The 20502-nt window shown below is 38.7% G+C and overlaps 1 long non-coding RNA gene across 1 annotated transcript; it reads left to right on the forward strand.

Moving 5' to 3' along the window:
* Positions 1 to 15619: 15619 nt before the first annotated feature.
* LOC311633050 lies at positions 15620 to 18364 on the forward strand. Its single transcript, XR_014796889.1, has 3 exons — positions 15620 to 15703; positions 16340 to 16441; positions 18329 to 18364. It is a non-coding gene; the product is annotated as an uncharacterized lncRNA (long non-coding RNA).
* The last annotated feature ends 2138 nt before the right edge of the window (positions 18365 to 20502 follow it).

A 20502-nucleotide genomic window follows, 5' to 3' on the forward strand; every position in this document is an offset into this window, starting at 1 on the left:
ATTAGACTTTCATATGTACAAGGACATCTAATAAAAGGAAGTTTTTTATTTAGAAAACAACGCACTAAAACCTGGAAATAAAAATAATAAATTATTTAAAGGTTTAATATATATTAAACGTATTGGTATGGCTCTGCATTTCTTTTTATGATACAGTTAGTATAATAGGATTTTAAAAATGGCCCTCATAATAAATAAATGGGAAGTTTATAAGCAAGACAGTTAAAGACTACCTTGACTCAACTTTTTACTAAGTCATTGAGCACAAAATTATTACACATAGGTTTTAAAAAAATGTTTTTTTATTGATTTCAGAGAGGAGGGGAAAAGGAGAGATAGATAGAAACATCAATGATGAGAATCATTAATCAGCTGCCGCCTGCACACCTTTTACTGGAGATCAAATCCACAACCTGGGACTGGAATAGAATCTGGGACCTTTCAGTTCACAGGCTTATGCTCTATTCACTGAGCCAAACAGGCTAGGGCAGTAGTCAGCAAACTAATTAGTTAACAGAGCCAAATATCAACAGTATGATTGAAATTTCTTTTGAGAGCCAAAATTTTTAAACTTAAACTTCTTCTAATGTCACTTTTTCAAAATAGACTCGCCCAGGCCATGGTATTTTGTGGAAGAGCCACATTCAAGGGGCCAAAGAGCCACATGTGGCTCCTCGGCCTCAGTTTGCCCACCTCAGGCTAGGCTGGGGCAACACACAGTTTTGATGATGAGTGTTTCCCATCTTCTTTTAATGTGTTTTTAGAGGGTTTAGATATGAACTTTTACAAATAATTTATAAAAGATTCTGAGCTATAAAAGAATGAAGGTTGAGAGACAACTGATAAAAATGTAAAAGTTATTAACAGTTGGCTTCCTTATGCTCTGCTATATAAGGTATAGAATTATCTTAATTTTAGTTTCATCCCTTTCTATAAATCTTAGTTTCTCCTTAATGGGTGTGGTGGATTCAGTCGGCAGGGGGTGGGGCTTCAGTCTTTGTGCACAGGGCAGTTGGAAGAATCCCATCCAATGTGCTCAACTTTCTTGGTTGTTTTCTTTTTGGATTTTCTCTTAAGTGATATGTAGCAAGATTTTAAAAATTTGATTCAATCAAATAATTGTGTTTTATATATGTTTTGATTACTGATATATTTGGACTTATTTCTAATATTTTGGTTTTGTTCTACACGCTCTTGGTATTTTCTTTATATCTGTCTTCTGTGGCATTGAAAAAAATTTTCTCTCTGCTGCTTTGAAAAATGTGAGATGTTTTTTCTCCAGTAACCTTAAATTATTTGTGTGTTTGTATGTGTGTGTGTTATTCTATAGTATTTCCCCCTTCTATATCTCACTCCTGCTATATCTCATTCCTTGTCCTTCAGAGGACTTTTTTCTCTTGCTAATTTACTATCTTTATAATGACCTCACTGTCTGGTTGAATAAATGTCATACTAGCAGCATTTTAGGGTAATAATTTCAGATAAAGTTTATCAAATCAGCCCATAAATTATAGTTCCAATGCAAATTAATAAGAATAAAATAGAAAAACATCCAGTATGATATTCAGAACAGAATTCACTCCATTCTCCATCAGAACTTTTGTCCCTGATATTCAGACTGCCTAGAGTGATTTTCACCTACTATCCTCAGAGCCTGTCCCTTCACTCTTCCTACTCTTTGTTCCTAGAGAAACATGTGTGCATGTGAGTGAAGATGAATGTTAAAAAAGATTTGTTGTATTAGATAGATAGAAAAACCAACATATTAACTGTTTGTTCTTAGGAAAAGTATGTCCATAGGACTGTTTGGACTGTAATATATCCATAGTATGGGATATAATTCAGCAGAAGGACCTATGTGTGTTAACATAAGACTTAAATTTATTATTGAGTTTAGAAAACAAGTTAAAGAAAGGTATTCACAATGTGTCTATTTGTATTACAATAAAATATAAATGAAACACTCTACTATATATTTTCCATTGATTTAAACCTATACTACAAAACTGCCAAACCAACTACTGCAAATTGATCAGGATGAAGAACCAATTGGAGGACTAAGTGATGGAAGAGTGCAAATTTGGAGCAGTATTCAAAGGGGATTTTAGTCTATATGCAATGGTTTATTACTTTTCATAACTCATATATTCATGAATTCCCCCTATTGTTAAAATTACTAGTCATTGTCATTATAAACATTTATTCATATTCTTTATTCTTCTCACCAATAAAGGAGAAAATAAGAAAATGACATCTTCTGATTTTATTCAACCACTCCAAGTATAGGCAGTGTTCTTCCTCTGGTATCATGTAAGTTTTAGTTTTCACTCTTCTTAGGCTCCTATTCTGACTGTATTATAATTATGTATATTTTTGTCTGCCCCAGTAGCCTGTAAATTATTATGTCTCTTTTGTGTGTTCTTAAGATTTAGTGAATCACCTCATTTACACTAAAACTTCAATAATTTTTTATGGATTTACTACAATCAAAGGTAAATAAATCAAATAAATAGCACAAGATGAGACTTATCAAATTATTTTAAGATAATTATTTTCATGAAATGACACTTTGAAAGTAGAAGTTGGTTCCTTTTTATTCTATTTATTGGGGTAACATTGGTTAATAAGACCAAGTAGGTAAATTTGGTTCATTTTTAATCTCCATTTGGCCTTGGCAGTCACTTTGTTTTCTAACAATCTGCATTTATTGATAGTTAACCAGTAAACAGAGGGAATGGGCCTGGGTTGTGTGACTGCTGAGTTAGCTGTTCTAAAGTCATCTTTATTTTTTTATTTTATTTATTTATTTATTTTTATTATAAATCTTTATTGTTCAGTTTATTACAGGTGCTCCTCTTTCCCTCTTCTTCCCTCATAGTTCCACTCCACCTGATTCCCAACTCCACACCATGCCCTTACCCTCGCCTCTGTCTTCATCCATAGGTGTAAGATTTTTGTCCAATCTCTTCCCTCACCCCTCAGACTCCCTTCCCCCTGAGAATTGTTAGTCCAATCCCTTTCTATGTCCCTGATTCTATTATGTTTACCAGTCCATTTTGTTCTTCAGATTTTTTATTCACTTGATTTTTAGATTCACTTGTTGGTAGGTATGTATTTTATGTCTTTTTGTTGTTCATAATTTTTACCTTTACTTTTCTTCTTCTTCTTCTTTGTCTCCTTAAAGAATACCTTTCAGTATTTCATGTAATCCTGGTTTGGTGTTGATGAACTCCTTTAACTTTTTCTTGTCTGTGAAGCTTTTTATCTGACCTTCAATTCTGAATGATAGCTTTGCTGGATAGAGTAATCTTGGTTGTAGGTACTTGTTCATCATTTTGAATATTTCTTGCCACTCCCTTCTGGCCTCCATAGTTTCTGTTGAGAAATCAGCTGACAGTCTTATGGGTACTCCCTTGTAGGTAACTAGCTGTTTTCCTCTTGCTGCTTGTAAGATTCTCTCTTTGTCTTTTGCCCTTGGCATTTTAATTATGATGTTTCTTGGTGTGTTCCTCCTTGGATTCCTCTTGTTTGGGGTTCTGTATGCTTCCTGAACTTGTAAGTCTATTTCTTTCACCAGATAGGGAAAGTTTTCTGTCATTATTTCTTCCATTAAGCCTTCAATATCCTGCTCACTCTCCTCTGGCACCCCAAAAATCCGGATGTTGGTATGCTTTAAGCAGTCCCGGAGGTTCCTTACACTATCCTCACACTTCTGGATTCTTCTTTCTTTCTGCTTCTCTGGTTGGGTGATTTTTTCTTCCTTATATTCCCGATCTTTGGTTTGATTCTTGGGGTACGTTGATCTATAGTTGAGTTTCTGTGTATTCTTTATTTCAGACAATGTATGCTTAATTTCTGACTGGTCCTTTTCCATTATTTTGGTATTCTCTTTAAGGTTCTTGGAGGTCTCACCAAGCTTCTTGGAGGTCTCATCAAGATTCTCAAAGGTTTTTAGAAGATTCTTGAGTAATCTTATAAATGTGATTCTGAACTCTGTGTCATCCAGTAGTTTACTTTCCTCCATCTCTCCCATTTGTGACATGGTTCTGTGTCTCCTCCCTCTGTTGATGGAGTGGCTTTGTGTGGTAGGTGACCTATCAGCTTCCCCATCACCTGGGGTGGTTGCTTTTGGTATATCCCTTTGTGGGCTGAGTGCAAAGTCTTGGTATAATTAAGCCTTGTTTGCTGTTGGTACTCTGGGAGGAATTGATCTCCAGGCCAATTGTCTGTGAGGACCTGCTCTGTCTATAAAGGAAGAACTGCTGTGCTGGAGACTTGGTTTGTTTCAGTGGGGTTTTGGTGCTCAGAGTGGGTCTCCCGAATGTGTCACTTATGGGTGTGAGTGGTTGAAATTGACCTCTAGGAATACTGGCTTTTGGGTCTCCAATAGGATTTGTTTCAGGAGCTACAGTTTTCTCCTGCTTGCTTGGGTCTTGGGGGGTGGTGGTGGTGGTGGTGGTGCTGGTGGTCATGGTGGTGTTTATATATGGTTAAGCTGCCTCAATACAGGCCATTCATATGTAAAATTAGCTTTGTGATGCCTGGGCAGGTCTGTAGAATCTGCGGGGCCTCAGGGCAGGGTCTCAGGGCGGGGCAGGGCCTCAGGATGGGGCAGGTTCTCAGGATGTTACTAGGTTGGGGCATGGCTAACAGCAATGGCGGTCCCAGCCCCTCATGTTTCCAAGTCCCCACTTCCCTGAGATCCAGCTCAGTATACAATGATTGCTGCAAGCATCTCTGCAAGAGCCGCCCTCACTTCGGCCCCAATGGCTCAGCTTCTCCCCGTAGGCCTCTGGGTCCCCTACGTGACCCCAGAAACTGGATTTCAAAGAGATAGGGAGCTTGTTTCCTTTTGGGTTGAAAAGAAAAGCCACACCACTGGCCCAGTAGCTCGCCACCAGCCCGTTTCGCTACCAGCCAGATTCGCGTGCCTCAGTACCTAGGCTCCTCAGCTTTTCAGCATTTGAGATCCCCTCTCTTTCAGCCAGCCTTCCCGTGGTTTTGGATGATAGATGTCCTTTGTATTAGTTTTAATTAGTGTGTGAGCGGCAGACCAGCTGTTCACTTATGCCGCCAGCCATCTTGGTCTTCTACCCTAAAGTCCTCTTTATTGATGGTTTTGGCCACTAAGGGGCAAGGTAGGCTCAAAAGAAGATGTCTTTCTTGGTTCTGAGCATTGAGCAGTTAAGTAAGGAGAGCAATAGCATGTGAACAAGTCAAAGCGCAGACAACAAAAATGAGGAGATAGTTAACAGTGTTTGAGAAAAGTTCACCTCAGTTTTTGGCTCTGCCATGCTATTTAAACTTCATAAAGAATTTGGAGTTAATACTCTAAAAATCTACTGTGAGAATGATTCTCTGAGCAGAGCAGAGGTACAGGAATAAGACTATTACTGGTTATTGTGAGCATGGAAGCTCAACAGTAAACATCACCATAATCTGTTTTTCAATTGTTTTGACTAAAATTCCAAAACCTACTGACCCATAAATTATTCCCATACTCCAAATTACCTACTTTTTCATACATCTCTGTGAAAGTAAAAGGAATAAAAATAAAAGGGAAAGAAGAAAACAGAAGGAAACAAGGAACAAAAAAAAAAATAGCAGAAAAGAAAGAGGACATTATTTAATTTGACCAGCAATATGTGGTTGGATCAGAATCAGCTATGAGGATCAGCAGGATGCCCAAGAGTTGGACAGGAGAAGGGGAGAGTTGGAAATTAAGTCAGAGTGGAAATTATATACAAATTCTATTTTTCGCCAAGAAGATTTTGTCGAAGTTATTTTCTCTGCACATGTTGACTGTATGTCCTGGCTTGTAGAACTCTCCTGATTTCAAGGAAATCATTTACTTCTGCAGTGCACTGTACTGAACCTATCTTGCCCCCTAGATATGCTATCATTTTCCTTGATCAGAATTTTCATATAACTGAATTCAAAAATTTTTCTGTTAAACTTTGCAATCTAGGAACTGGATCATTCTTCCTAGGATTCTTTAAGTTTCTACATAATTCATTGAAACACTGATAACATAGGAAAACCATCCACCCTTCCTCATACACTCTGCCACAAACTTCTCCTATATACCTTGTTATAAGAAAAATCACCAGCTTATACCTTCACCTATTGGAAGCATTGACTGCTGCAGTCCTGCACTGTTTGTATTCACGATTTTGGAGAGGTGACTGTGCCATCTCACTGGGCCAATGTGGGTGGAGTTTGCTGTTAAGATGAGTGACAGAGCTGAGAAACGATTGTTCCTCAGGAGTTTGGTGAAATGTATTGAGTGTAGGAACAAATTTGCCTTAGTCCAAGATTCTAGTCCTTCCAGCGCAGGGACAAAGGCACCACAGCACCTTGGCAAGAAGTCATGAAGAGACACCTGGGGGTTCTGCTGGGACTTCTGTGGGCCCAGGTTTGCTGTGAGTTGGGTGTCCAAGATGGGGAGCTGGGGAATGTTCCACAGCTGCCAGGGGTGGGGGTGGTTGGCCAGGGGAAGAGGAGGGCTAGAAGGAGCTGACACAGAGCTCCCACTTTGGTGTTTCTTGGGACACTGCACAGGTTTGAAAACTATATCAGTCACTCCAGTGACCTCATATGTGTTTGTTTTTCTCTTTCCAAGCAGGGGTGAGAGGGATGAAGGTGGAGCAGAGTCCTTCAACCCTGAGCTTCCAGGAGGGAACCAGCTCTAATCTGAACTGCACTTTTTCTAGTTCTATATATGATACAAAGTGCAGTGGTTCCGACAGAATCCTGGGGGAGACCTCATCACTCTATTTCACATGAGTCCAGGGACGGAGTACAATGGAAGGTTAAGTGCCACACTGCATTCTAAGGACCTGTACAGTACCTTGAACATCACAGCCTCCCAACTGGAGGACTCAGCTATTACCTCTGTGCAGCGGATGCACAGTGCTGCCAGGTGATCTGCAGCCTGTACCCAAACTGCAGCTGGGCCTGCAGCCTGTGCCCCCACATTAGGCTTTGCACATTTTGGGTTTTCAAATTTATGTTCCAGAATTTTTTTTCTCTTAAAATTAGACTCTTCAGTACTATCATTTCATTTTATTTCCTGCCCCCTTTCTTCCCAAAAATATCTTTCCAGGAAGAAAGCTTTAATTTGTAGCATTTAAAATAATTGATAATGACACCAACATCCAATGTCCTCATAAAATAGATTCCCTTGCAGGTAATATATATAACACATAAATTACTCTGCTGGAAAAGACTTGGAAAAATATAACATCATTAAAAAATAGAAAAAAAGGACTTTTTTTTTTTGTTTTTGTTTTTTTTTTTGTTGACAGATTATTCTTTCAAGGAAAAAAAAAGAAACCTATGTAATAGTTTTTAAAGTTTATATCAAGCAGACTGTCAAATTACAATGGGGAGGTTGGGGAGATCTGGGGAGATAAATGATCAACCGAAGGACTTGTATACATGCATATAAGTACAACCAATGGACACAAAACTCTGGGGAGGGAGGGTAAGTGTGGGAGGGGTGGGACATTGGTATATAAAAAAGGAAAATAAAATTAAAAAAAAGAACACCTACAAAAAAAATAAAGTTTATATTAGGCTTATTGACTCTTGAAAGTAACAAATTAAAAAATTAATAAAAGAGTAATATTGAAATTAACCATCACTCTGCTACACTCACTAGCCATGTCCAAAAGCCATGCCCACCAGCCAATCGTAGCGAGTATGCAAATAAACCCAAACAACATGGCTAACAGTCACAGAGAGCAGGAGGGTGGCTTGGGTTTCCCAGGCAATGGAGGAAGCCAAGCTTTCCGCCTGCCCTTGTCTGCCTAGGCCTCCACTCAGCTCCAAGCTACAAAGTTTCAATTGTAGAAGGCAAATAAATCCCAGATACCAGGGCTTCCACTTGGGGTGCCATGGGGTGTGGCCAGCCTGCAAACCACCATAGGCCCCTCACCCAGGCCACACCATGCCCTGTAGGGGTGTCGAACTCAATCAGAGAAGGGGCCAAAATCTAAAATCCAGCCTAAATCGCCGGCCGAATGGTTTACTGAACAGTCATAAACTGACAATGTCATAAACTGACAGCGGAGTGCAGTGATGTCAGCGTGGTGCCGGCCACATTGCAAGGCCTGGCGGGCTGGATTTGGCCCGCAGGCCTTGTATTTGACACATGTGCCCTAAGGGAACCCCTACCCTAATCTGGGACACCCTTCATGGCAAATCAGCTGGCCCCCACGTGTGCACCAGGCCTTAGCTGTCCCATGTGGTCAAAGATCCTGCCCCCATGTGGACACAAGATGGCCACCATAAGATGGCCAGCAGGGGAGGGCAGTTGAGAGGGACCAGGCATGCAAGAAAGGGCAGTTGGAGGCGATCAACCTTGCAGGGGAGGACAGTTAGGGGTGACTAGGCCGGCAGACGAGGGAAGTTGGGGGCAATTAGGCTGGCAGGGGAGAAGTTAGACATCAATCAGGCTGGCATAGGAGTGGTGAGGGGGTGATCAGGCTGGCAGGCAGAAGCTGTTAGGGGGAATCAGGCAGGCAGGCAGGCAGGTGAACAGTTGGGAGCCAGTAGTCCTGGATTGTGAGAGGGATGTCTGATTGCCCGTTTAGGCTCGATCCCACCAGGATCAGGCCTAAATGGGCAGTGGGACATCCCTTGAAGGGTCCCAGATTGGAGAGGGTGCAGGCTGGGCTGAGGGACATCCCTCTCCACAGCTTCGTGCACAAATTTCGTGGATCGGGCATCTATTAAGAAAAATAATTTGTTTGAAGATGAGGAACTCAATTTAGATGATCATATATTATCTATTTCAGGACTGATAACACCCTGTGAATAAGTATTTGTTTTCCTTTGATGCCTGAATACAGTTAGGATTGTAGAGCACAAATGAATTATATGAACTCACAATATTCCTAAATTAGTGAAGTTTGGGTGACCTGAGAACTTATATCCTGAGCTACCTGATATGGAACACTGTTTTGCATCACCTAATTGATAGGATTTCTATGGATACATTTGCACAATATGTTTATATACATCACTAACAAAAATATCCGTTTAGGTAATTTCTATTTTTGAAAATTAAATTTACTGGGGTAATATTGATTACTTTATACTAATAGAAGAGAAAAATTTTAATTGACTGTACTTTCACTATGCCCACAGCTAATCAGAATGAGTATGCAAATTAACCCAACAAAGATGGCAGTTAATTTGCATATGCTGAGGGAGGGAGGAGTGAAGACTGAAGACAGCATAGAAGGAAGAGGGAGGGAAAGTGGAAAGCAAGGTGGCTGCTTGAGGGAAAGCCTGGCCAGCGTGCTTGGCCGCAGAGGCCATGGAGGCAGCCGAGGTGGTGTGGGGCGGGGTGGGGCAGGCGGATTGGGCTTGTAGGAATCATTTTGCAATGGGCCCCTAGATTATAAAAGTTTTAGGGGTACAATTCTATATACATTGTCTGTATATTGTATTGCATGTTCACCATCCAGACTCTAGTCTCCTTTTGTCACCATATATTTGACTCTCTTTACCCTGTTCATCTTCCCCACAACCTCCTTCCTTTCTGGTAACCACCATTGTATTGTCTGTGTCTATAAGTTCGTTTGTTTTCTTTGTTCATTTGTTGCTTTCTGTTTTATGCCCCACTTATAAATGAATTCATATGGTTTTTGTCCTTTTCCATCTGACATTTTCACTTAACACAACACTCTAAACATCATCCATGATATTTCAAAAAGCAATATTTTATCCTTATTATGGCTGAGTAGTATTCCATTTTATCTATGTACCAGGACTTCTTTATCCAGTCATCTGTTGATGGGCATTTAGGTTGTTCCATGTCTTGTAATGCTGAAATGAATATAGGGGTACAGTACAATGTGATTTCACCATGTGGAATCTAATGAACAAAACGAACTAATAAGCAACATAGAGATAGAATCATAAAGAGAGGCTATACTGAAAACTGTGGGAGGGGATTGGTGGGCTGGTTTGGGTTGGAGAAATTAAGCAAAAAAGAAAAAAGAGAAAATGACAATTTATGGACATGGACAACAGTGTAGTGATTATGGGGGAGGGGAAGTGGGGAAAGATGGAGGATGGTATGGGTGGGATAAATGGTGATGAACAGAACTTGGAGTGGTGAACGCACAATACAGAGTACAGATGAGTGGTGGAATTGTGTACTTGAAACTTGTATAATTTTGTTAGCCAGTGTCACCGCAGTATATTCAAATAAAGGAAAAAGTAGGTCCTACTGAGGAAAACTATAAAAATCATATAAAAAATTTTAGAGGTTCAAGAATGCTTAAATATCTGCTGGCCCAATCTTATTTTACAAAGACAAAGATGAAATCCAAGATGCAAATATGAAACAATTAGTAAATGAGTTGGGAGTAGAAAGAAATTAGATTATCTCACTTCCTCTTCAGCATTCTTTATTTTGCTTCCATCTTGCAGGCCCATATTTCTGAGCAAAGGGAAACTGTATAATGCAAGTCCAGCTACTTAGATCTCTGCCGTCTGGGTGTGGGAAACCATGGCCAATCATTTGAAAATTGGAATAGAGAATTCCAATTTGTGTAGCTGTTTGATAACTTGGGCAGGAAAGAAGACTAAGGCTGAGCCCCTGTTACTGTATCAATAACCAGACCATCACTCACTGGCTTCTGTAAGAGGAAGCCAAAGATGATGGTGCCATCTTCGACACACAGATATATTTCTAAGGACTTTCCTGGAAATAGCTCATATCAATATATTCATTATCCCAACTGGACATTCCCTGAAGACAGGATATGAGGATAATAAGAATAAGCTAAAAAGGAATGTTTTATATTTTCTTTGTTGAATAGAGTGCTTCCCTGATTTCAAACATATACAATAAAACCAGGCCATTGTTGAAGAAATACTGATCAGCATCTGCCTCCTTACAACATATTAATGACTCATTAGTATTCAATAATGACTCATTGATCTCTGTATTCTTAGTTAATCTCTGGTCTAAAAACTAATTTGTTTCACTTATTGCTGCCTTTGCATGCCCTAGTCTCTCATAGGAAACAGGGTAAGAACATTGAACAGCAAGCTCAGTAGTTGTGAATGGAACCACAAGATGGCAGTGCACCTCTGCTGATGCAGGACACATGGAGGGTGCAGCTTGGTGGATTCTGCATGATAGACTTTGGCAGAAGCACAGTCTTTCTTATTGGCAGGGTAGAATGTGAGAAAGCCTCTGCCTGTCAGAGGAAAGGAGGGGTAACTTGACAAAAGCAGTAGCTCCGCTGGCTGTGATTTCAGGTCCACAATTGGCCCTGAGTGGGAAGAACGATGAAGACGTCCATTGGAGCTTTGTTCATGTTCCTGTGGCTGCAGCTGGACTGTGAGTTGAGGGTTTATGGGAAACAGAACAGATTAGTGGATATTCTGCAGAAGCAACACTGGTTTTATTCAGGATTCCTTAGTTATTGTGGAAAAATAAAATTCTGAAGCATAATGATCTGGTTACTCTTTCTCTGACTCTTTCTTTCTGCATAGGGGTCAGCCATGGAGAGAAAGTGGATCAGCATCATTCCACCCTGAGTGTCCAGGAGGGAAACACTGCTGTTATCACCTGTTCTTATTCCGACAGCGCCTCAAACTACTTTCCTTGGTATAAACAAGAACCTGAAAAAGGTCCCCAGCTCATTATATATATTCTTTCAACTATGGACAAAAACCCAGCTGGAAGACTCACTGCTTTCTTGAATAAGACGGCCAAACATCTCTCCCTGCACATCGCAGACACCCAACCTGGAGACTCAGCCGTCTACTTCTGTGCAGCGAGTACACATTGCTTCCCAGGCACCTGCATCCTGTACACAAACCTGCGAGTGGGGCAGCCCCCTCTGCCTGGGACAGACCTTCAGGCACAGCATTTGTCTTATTGCTTATTTGCAAATGGAAAACAATATGTTGGTAAAAAAACATTTAATAAGAGGTACGTTTCAAGATGACCCAGGAAAGGTTAGAACACATGGTTGGGTGATTGTTGCATAATGGATTCTTGAAGTGAGTTAGTAATATTTAATTTTGAAAAGTAGGCTTTAAAGATGACTTTATATTTGCTATTCAATCTCCTATACTATAAAAAAACCCATCAATATCACAATCTTTATTATGATTGGGCTTTTAAATGTTGTGTTTTGAAAACAGCATTTGTTAATTTTTTTCTGATTATAAATTGTTACATGCCACTTAAAGAAAATATGTATAATACAAAAATAATAATTATGTAAGCAGATAATATTGCTAACAGTCAAATTACATTTTCATCCATTTTAAGTGTATTTTTTCATTGAATTGTATATCTTGAATTGATCATTTTCATTTCATCAAGTCTTCTCCTGCAACACCTGCTATTTAATAGATCTGTGAGAAATTTTAGTAAATTACAGATTTCTATTAATTTTCTTCTACATTTGTGACAAAAATGTGACAGTTTTTCTTTGTGTTCTGACCACTTTATTGTTAAAAAAATGTGACACGTTTTTTCAGAGCCCAGTGGCGGTATGTACTGTGTGTGTTTGAGGAAATCAGGATAGGACACGATTTTAGAAAGTGAGCTTCTGATTAAACACAAAGCAATTATCTTTTTACAAAATTCTGTACATATTTGTTCACACATATACTCTCATAGAATTTAAAAGATTGAGTTGTATATTATTCACTGCTATAGTCTCATTACTGAACACTAACTTTCCCACATAGTTGCTAATTCTTAGATGTTTGTTAACGATAGAAAGGTGAGTCCTGGTATTTACTCATAATTTTAATTTAAACTTCTTGATAGAATTAAATTTATATATTGATTTGTGAGGATCAAGAATCCTAATGTGCCAAAACTGGTTTGGCTCAGCGATAGAACTGTTGGTCTGCGGACTGAAAGGTTCCAGGTTTGATTCTGGTCAAGGTCATATACATTGGTTGCGGGCACATCCCCAGTGGGGTGTGCGCAAGAGGTAGCTGGTCGATGTTTCTCTCTCATCGACTTTTCTAGCTATCTATCTCTCTCCCTTCCTCTCTGCAAAAAAATCATTAATATATATATATTTTTAAAAAAGACTCCTAATGTGTGTATTTGAGTATTTCATTATTTAAGAAAATATAGTTTTTTTCTATTTATACTACATGTCTTTCTCATTTAAGACAATTAAATCTGTTCCTAGACTTGTCATTTTTGCTTCCATTATAATTTAAATCTTTCTTTCTAGGCTATATAGGAAATTTTTTATGAGTATTATTAGCTACTTTACTATTATTAGTGGAGTGCACAAAAGCATTAGATGAATGGATAATTTATAGATAGCTTGTGACAAATCTCCTTGCCTCATCTTCACGTTTCAACTGAATAAACATTACTAACCACAACCTTTTTAAAAAGTTACTTCTTTTAATGTTATGGAAAAATGAATGGAATGAAAAATGTTGCATTAATCATTAATTTCCTAATTATTCCACCTGTGGTCCGGGATATGTTATTTTCAAGATCTCTTATATTCTTCTTAACAAATTGGTGACTGGTGTGGTGAGATAATTGCTCTGGGCTAAGTTATGGTTGTCAGTTATTAGTTAATTGTTTTTTTTTCTTATAAGGAAAGGCATCACATTAAATCAGATGCACAACAAGGGAACAACAAAGGCCAGTATTGTAGCCCAACACCTCATTGACTTTCATTATCTCCTCCCTATAACCACTAGCTCCAGTCCAGTAAAAGCAAGGTGCCTGTTGATTGGTCCATTTCCTGGGGAACAGGGAAAGGGATGCCTGTTGCATGGCTTTTATTTTATTGGTTTATTCTTCCTAAATCAAGTCAGAAGTGAGGGAGAGAGGCCACAATTACTATAGACTTAACTGTTTTAGCACATACACATGGGAATTGTTTTATGAAAGAATGGACCCTCTGGTCAGAGATGCAGAGTCAGTACATACTTAGACTCATTTAAACATTAAACCTTCCCAGCAGAGGTTTTCTCTCTTTCTAGACAATTAACTGCAAAAATTATGGCCTTTTTTTTCCCATCTGCAAAACCAGACTGTGTTTTGATAGCTTCCCTATTGCTTGTTTTCTTTCCCTAGCCTGGTGCTGACTGCTCAAATTTGTGTGGTGTCACCCAGGCCTGCAGAGTGGGACCCTTTCTGAGCCTACAAAGGACTCATCTGCAGAGGCTGACTCTTGTTGCCCTCCTGTGTGCACTGGTAGCTGCCCACCAAGTAGAATGGTGTGGGGGTGAGGCATTGAGCATTGGGGTGCTCATGGACCAGTAGTGGAAATCTGCAGGCAAGGTGTGTCCAGCATCTCGTGAGCAGGTTCCTGATGTCTGTCTGTCTGTCTGTCTGTGCTGCAGTTAATGGGATCTGTGTCCCTTTAATACTCACTGAGATCCTTGGATGCTGTTCCTGTGTGCACTGGTAACTGTCCACTTCCCAGCTGGGCAGCTCTCCTCAGTACTGAATGGGGCAAGAATCTCTTTGATGAGGCGAGCCTCTTTGGCAGGTTCCCCAAAAGTTGGGAGAGCCAGGGGCTCACTCACACACTCTCACTGTTCGCTCTGGGAAAATCAAGGCCCAGGAGATTTCTATTGGCATGCACTATGCTGCACAGGGGAAGGCGTGACTAGGGAAAAATGAAATCGGTCCTCTTACCCTTTAACATGCTACCAATCTCAGATATTTCTGTTCTCACAATGTGCTTCTCACAGTGTAACTTTTGTGCTAGATTCATGAGCTTCTCCACAGGCACTCTGTTTAGTGTATAATTGAGAACATTGGTTTTTTTTTTGCGGGGGTAGGGGGAGGAGAGAGGAGAGAAGATGGTAGAAAATTCCCATTTAACTCTTTTGACATCAATATTTAAAACACATTTTAAATCCTTACCCATGATATGTTTTTATTGATTTGAGAGAGAGGGAGAGATAGACAGATAGGGAGAAACATAGATGTACGAGAGAAATACCAACCAGTTGCCTTTGTAGGGACTGCATTGTAGATCAAAACTGCAACCTAGGAATGTGCCAGAAAGGAGCATGGTTGCAGACCCAGGTGGGAAAAAAAAAGAAAATAAGAAGGGATAAAGAAGTACAAATTGGTAGCTATAAAACAGTCACTAGCATGTAAAGTACAGCATCAAGAATAAAAAATTTGTAATAACTATGCATGGTACCCAGTTGGTACTGAAAGTATCCAAGAGAACACTTTGTAAAGTGTATGATTGTCTAACCACTATACTATAAATACCACCCCAATGCTCAATGCCTCACCCCCACACCATTCTACTTGGTGGGCAGCTACCAGTGCACACAGGAGGGCAACAAGAGTCACTATTATTTTGTTTTTAACTGAAATAAAAACAAAATAATAGTGAACATAATGGGCAACTGAAAAATAAAATTAGAAGAGAGTTAGTTAATGCAAAAGGAAGTTTGGGTTGGGTGAGCTCTCAGCCAGTACACAGAGAGTGTGACGTGACCCACAGCAACGTGCTGCACCAGAAACCCTGTTTCCTGTTCTGGGGCAGCAGCAGCTCATAGCTCAGCATCTCTTCTCTCCATCTGTCAGTCACCTCACCTTGCAGAGCCCTGACACTGAAGAAGGAAAAGAAGATATTTTCCACCTAGCGGGAGAACTTGAACATGTTGGTCTCCAGTCTTCTGAGGGTGGTCTTAACTTCAATGTGGCTAGGTAAGAATGCCCCAGTGGGAATTAGTCTTCTCTGTGGCCTAACAACAGGGGTATAGGCAGTCTTTTAAGAGTGCACTGGGAAGGAAAGCTGGCTGGGTATAAAAAACATTCTTTCTGTGTGGTATATCTACACAATGGAATACTACTCCACTATAAAAAAGAAGGAACTTTTACCATTTGCAACAGCATAGATATTACTGGGGAGCATTATGCTAAGCCAAATAAGCCAGTCAGAGAAAGATAAGCATCTCATATGTGGATATAATGATCAATATAATTTTATGAACAAAAATAGATCCAGAGACAAATGATAGAGGAAGTTTGTGTGTGTGTGCGTGTGTGTGTGTGTGTGTGTGTGTGGCAGGGGGGAGGGAGAGTATTAGAGAACAGTGGAAGGACTTGTATGCATGTATATTAGCTTAACCAATGGACACTGTCACCTGGCAGCAGGGGCATGCCCGGAGTGGGGGTCAATTGGGGCAAAAGGATATATATATATATATATATATATATATATATATATATATATATATATATATATATATATATATATATATATATATATAATTTTCTGTCCCACATTACTTATCCTGATAACATTGGGTTTTTTTTGTTTTTTTTTCTTTTTTCTTTCAGGATCCAGTATTGCTCAGAAGGTAACTCAAGGCCAACAAGCATTACTGGTGCAGGAGAAGGAGGCTGTGAGCCTGGATTGCACATATGAAACCAGCGTTACAGGTTATAATCTATTCTGGTACAAGCAGCTCAGCAGTGGGGCAATGATTTTCCTTATTCGTCAGGACTCTTACAGCCAGCAAAATGCCACAGGAGGCCGCTACTCACTGAATTTTCAGAAAGCAAAGAGTTCTGCCAACCTTGTCATCTCAGCTTCACAGCTGGAGGACTCAGCAGTGTATTTCTGTGCCCTGAGTGAGCCCACAGTGAGAGGCGTGTTAGAAGGAGGTGTACCAAAACCCCAGGGCTCTGCTTCAGGCATCCACCTGCTGTAGGGAACAAGGCGCGGAATGGTAATCACAGACAGGAAGTGGTCAGGGCTGTGGCAGCACAGGTGTAGGTAGGGTTAGAGGGAAAAGTTCATGGACTATGTAAAGAGTTATCATTCATCAAAAACATCAATATTTTTGAAAGTTTGGGTTGAAATAGTTTATTGGACACAAAGAAGAACCACAATAAACAACTTACCATTTGGTGGCAGTTTGAGCTAAAAGAGTTGACTAAGGAAATTCAGAAACATCTCACTCAAAAATCAGTAAAATTATGTAAAATTGTCAGATTCATCATATCAATTTGTTCAACAAATATTTATTGAGTATATTTTATTTTAAAGGCATTGATTTTAAAAATGAAGGCTATGAAATTTTTCTGTTTTTTGTTTTTTTATATTATGCTTTTTTATATTTTTCAATGAGTTAGTTTAATTTATATTTGTTAACTGAGGTAAGGTACCCTCATTTACTTTCTAAGGTGCCTACTATGTGACAAACTTTATGTTCTTCCATCTTATTAATAGTCTAGCATAGAAGTGCTCAGAATTTATCTGCCTCCCACAAGTCCTACTCATAAAATGATCAATCATTAGTGGGTCTAGGGAAACATTGTGAAGAAGCAGAGTGTGAGTTATTTTTTCTACTCTTGTCCTTAACCTTACCACACTTCTAAAAGCTTTTTGCCATCATGTTGCACATTTGCACACTTCCTTCCCCTCTTCCTTTCTTATCAGTGCTCCACAATCCACAAATCTTCATTCTCTAATATTTATTCCTTCTATGTCTTACCCCAGGTTCTTACTGCCTTATAGCTTGAATGGTAATGGGTGTTTCATAAGTGACCTTGTATTGTACTCACTCTTATATTTACACTAGACGCCCAGTGCATGAATTCATGCCTGGGTAGGGTCTGGCCAGTCTGCCTTGATTGGGCCTATCAGGCTAGGCCCACTGGGGGGTGGGGCTAAGGGCAGTTGGCAGATCAGCCCCTTCTCTGGTGGAACTCAGGTCAAAGAGACAATTTGCATATTAACCTTTTATTATATAGGATTTGGAAAGCAGATGTGCGCAGTAGAAATCAGAAAAGGAGTGTCTTTAAAATGTTTCAGTTATTAACATTTTGCCATTTTAATGTAAATTTTTACCATTTTAGGTGTACAATTGAGTCATATCAAGTATGCTTACATTGTGGATCAAGAAGCACCACTATCTTATCTCTAGAACTCTATTCATCTTGAAAAACTGTAAATTTCTACTCCTTAAACAGTAACACTTGATTCCCCCTATCCCTCCAGCCCCTGGCAACTACCATTTGAGTTCTCATTCTATGAGTTTACTATTTCAAATGCCTCATAAGGTGGACTAATGCACTCTTGGTCATAGGATAACTTAATTCATCTAGTATTATATCCTACTATCATGTTCACCCATGTTGCAGCATGTGTCAGAATTTCTTTCCTTTCCTTCTTAAGGCTAATATTCCAAGGTCTGTATATACCACATTTGTTTATCCTTTCATCAGTTGACAGGCATTTGTGTTGCTTCCAACTTTTGGTGGAAACATGTATACATATATCAACACTTAGGGTTAAATTTTTTTTTTTTTTTTTTTTTTTAGAAATTTATACTGAATAATTTGAAGAACTACGGTCCATACTGCTTTATTACAAGCAAATTTATAAGAACAGAAGAAGAGAGTGATAACTAGTCATGCAGGATATTTCCATTTCCTGTAGATTCACAAAAGTCTGGAAGAGTGGAACACTTTTGCTGCAGTGATTGCTTAATCAAGTGTCTACTACTACTTGGTCTAAAAGGAATTGTCAAGACACAACCTAGTGGTTTGCCCCTGAATTGCAGTTTTTGTCCTTGTTTTTTCTCATCTCTCTCCTTTTTTCCTGTGGGTGTGTGTGACAAAGCCAAAGCTATAATTATTTAATTCTTTGTTGTTAGTTCCGTTTGCATAAATAAAGAACCTGTTAACATACTGTCTTAAGATATTTCAAAGGCTGAAGAAATAATTTTTCTATCCTCTAGACTTTCTCTCAAATTTTCTCTGAAAATAATTAGTGGTGAAAAAGCCAGGAAACAGATTGTTGCTATCAGAGGAAACTGTATTAAAAACTGCATTCTATGCAATTGGGAATTTTGTCTCATTATTTGTTGAATAGAAGAAGTTAAATCTTCTTTAATACTTTGTTGTGACAATTTATGAATAATGTATACAAAGAGATTGATAATCAATAGTTGATCAATTAGTGAGAGTAATTTCAGTAGGTACAGGAAAAGCATTTGAAAATTCCAGCCTCTGTTCCTCATTACAAATTCCAAGTGAATCCAGAATCCAAGGCAATTTTTCCAATTTCATAAAAGGCCTCTACAAAAACCTACATCAAATGTCATACTTGATGGTGAAAGCCTGAATGCTTTCCCCTAAGCTCAAGAATTTTGGCTCATAACTCATGAATTTAAGAGGTACTAGAGGTTCTCGCTAGTGCAATAAGGCAGGAGAAAAATATAAAAGACATATAATTGGAAAAGAAAGAAGTGAACCTATCTTAGTTCACAGACATCACAATTATCCAGTAGACAATCCAATGGTATCTACAAAAATGTTACTAAAAACAAACAAGTTAAACAAAATCAAACGTACACCTTTCATATGATGTAGTCATTCCACTCTCAGATATTGACCACAGAGAAATGAAAGCATATGTTTTCAAAAATATTGTATACACAAATGTTCATAGGAACTTTATTTGTGACAACCCAAACAGAGGCTAATGAAAATGTACATCAATAGGTGAATAAGTAAACTAATTGTTTTATCTTTATGTGATGGAATACTTTTTACTCAGCAACAAAATGGAATGCAAGATTGATACTCATGAGATCATGGAAGAATTTCAAAATAATTATGTTGAGAGATAGAAGCCAGACAAAATAGTACAAATGATTCCAGTTATACAAAATTATAAAATATGCAAACTAACATGTGACAGAGATGTTGCCTAAAAACAGGAATAGATAGTGGGAACAAGGTTGAGGGAAGGATTGCAAAGAAACATGGGGAAACTCTGGGGGAGATGCGTATGCTCATTATCTTGGTTGTGGTAATGGATTCACAGTATCTATAAATGTATAATGTTATAAAATTGTTTACATTAAATAGGTGAAATTTGTTTTAATGAAAATAATGCATTTAAAAAGCCATTAAAATAAAAATGTAACAAATATCTCCCCTTAATGTTGTTTTAAATTTTCTTGTGTGACACAAAATGCAAAATAAATCTCCAATAAGTTCTCATTTGCTTTAAAATACTTTTTAAAAAATGAATATACATGACAGCTTTCTATATCCATGTGCTGCACTGTTTACTTTCAACCAAACAACTTCTCAACTTATTTTGTTTTTCCCCTTGTATATCAGAATAGAAGTTTGCTGCTGTTTTTTCAAATTCCTTTCAAGCATAGTTTTGTGGCAGGTTCTGACATTATATCTTAGAAGGTGGAGAAGAATTTATGTATCTGGATCTGAATTTTTTAAAATTGATTTATTGATTAATGATTGGTGTGTGTGTGTGTGTGTGTGTGTGTGTGTGTGTGTGTGTGTGTGTTTGTGTTTGAGAGAGAGAGAGAGAGAGAAAGAGAGAGAGAGAGAGAGAGAGGGAGAGAGAGAAAGAGATCAATTTGTTGTTCCACTAATTTATGCATTCATTTGTTAATGCTTGCATGTGCCCTGATGGGGATGAGATCTGCAAACTCAGTTTATCAGGAGGAGGCTCTAACTAA

The sequence above is a fragment of the Pipistrellus hanaki genome (assembly GCF_964339955.1).
Source record: "Pipistrellus hanaki genome assembly, chromosome: 1".
Classification (NCBI taxonomy): Eukaryota; Metazoa; Chordata; class Mammalia; order Chiroptera; family Vespertilionidae; genus Pipistrellus; species Pipistrellus hanaki.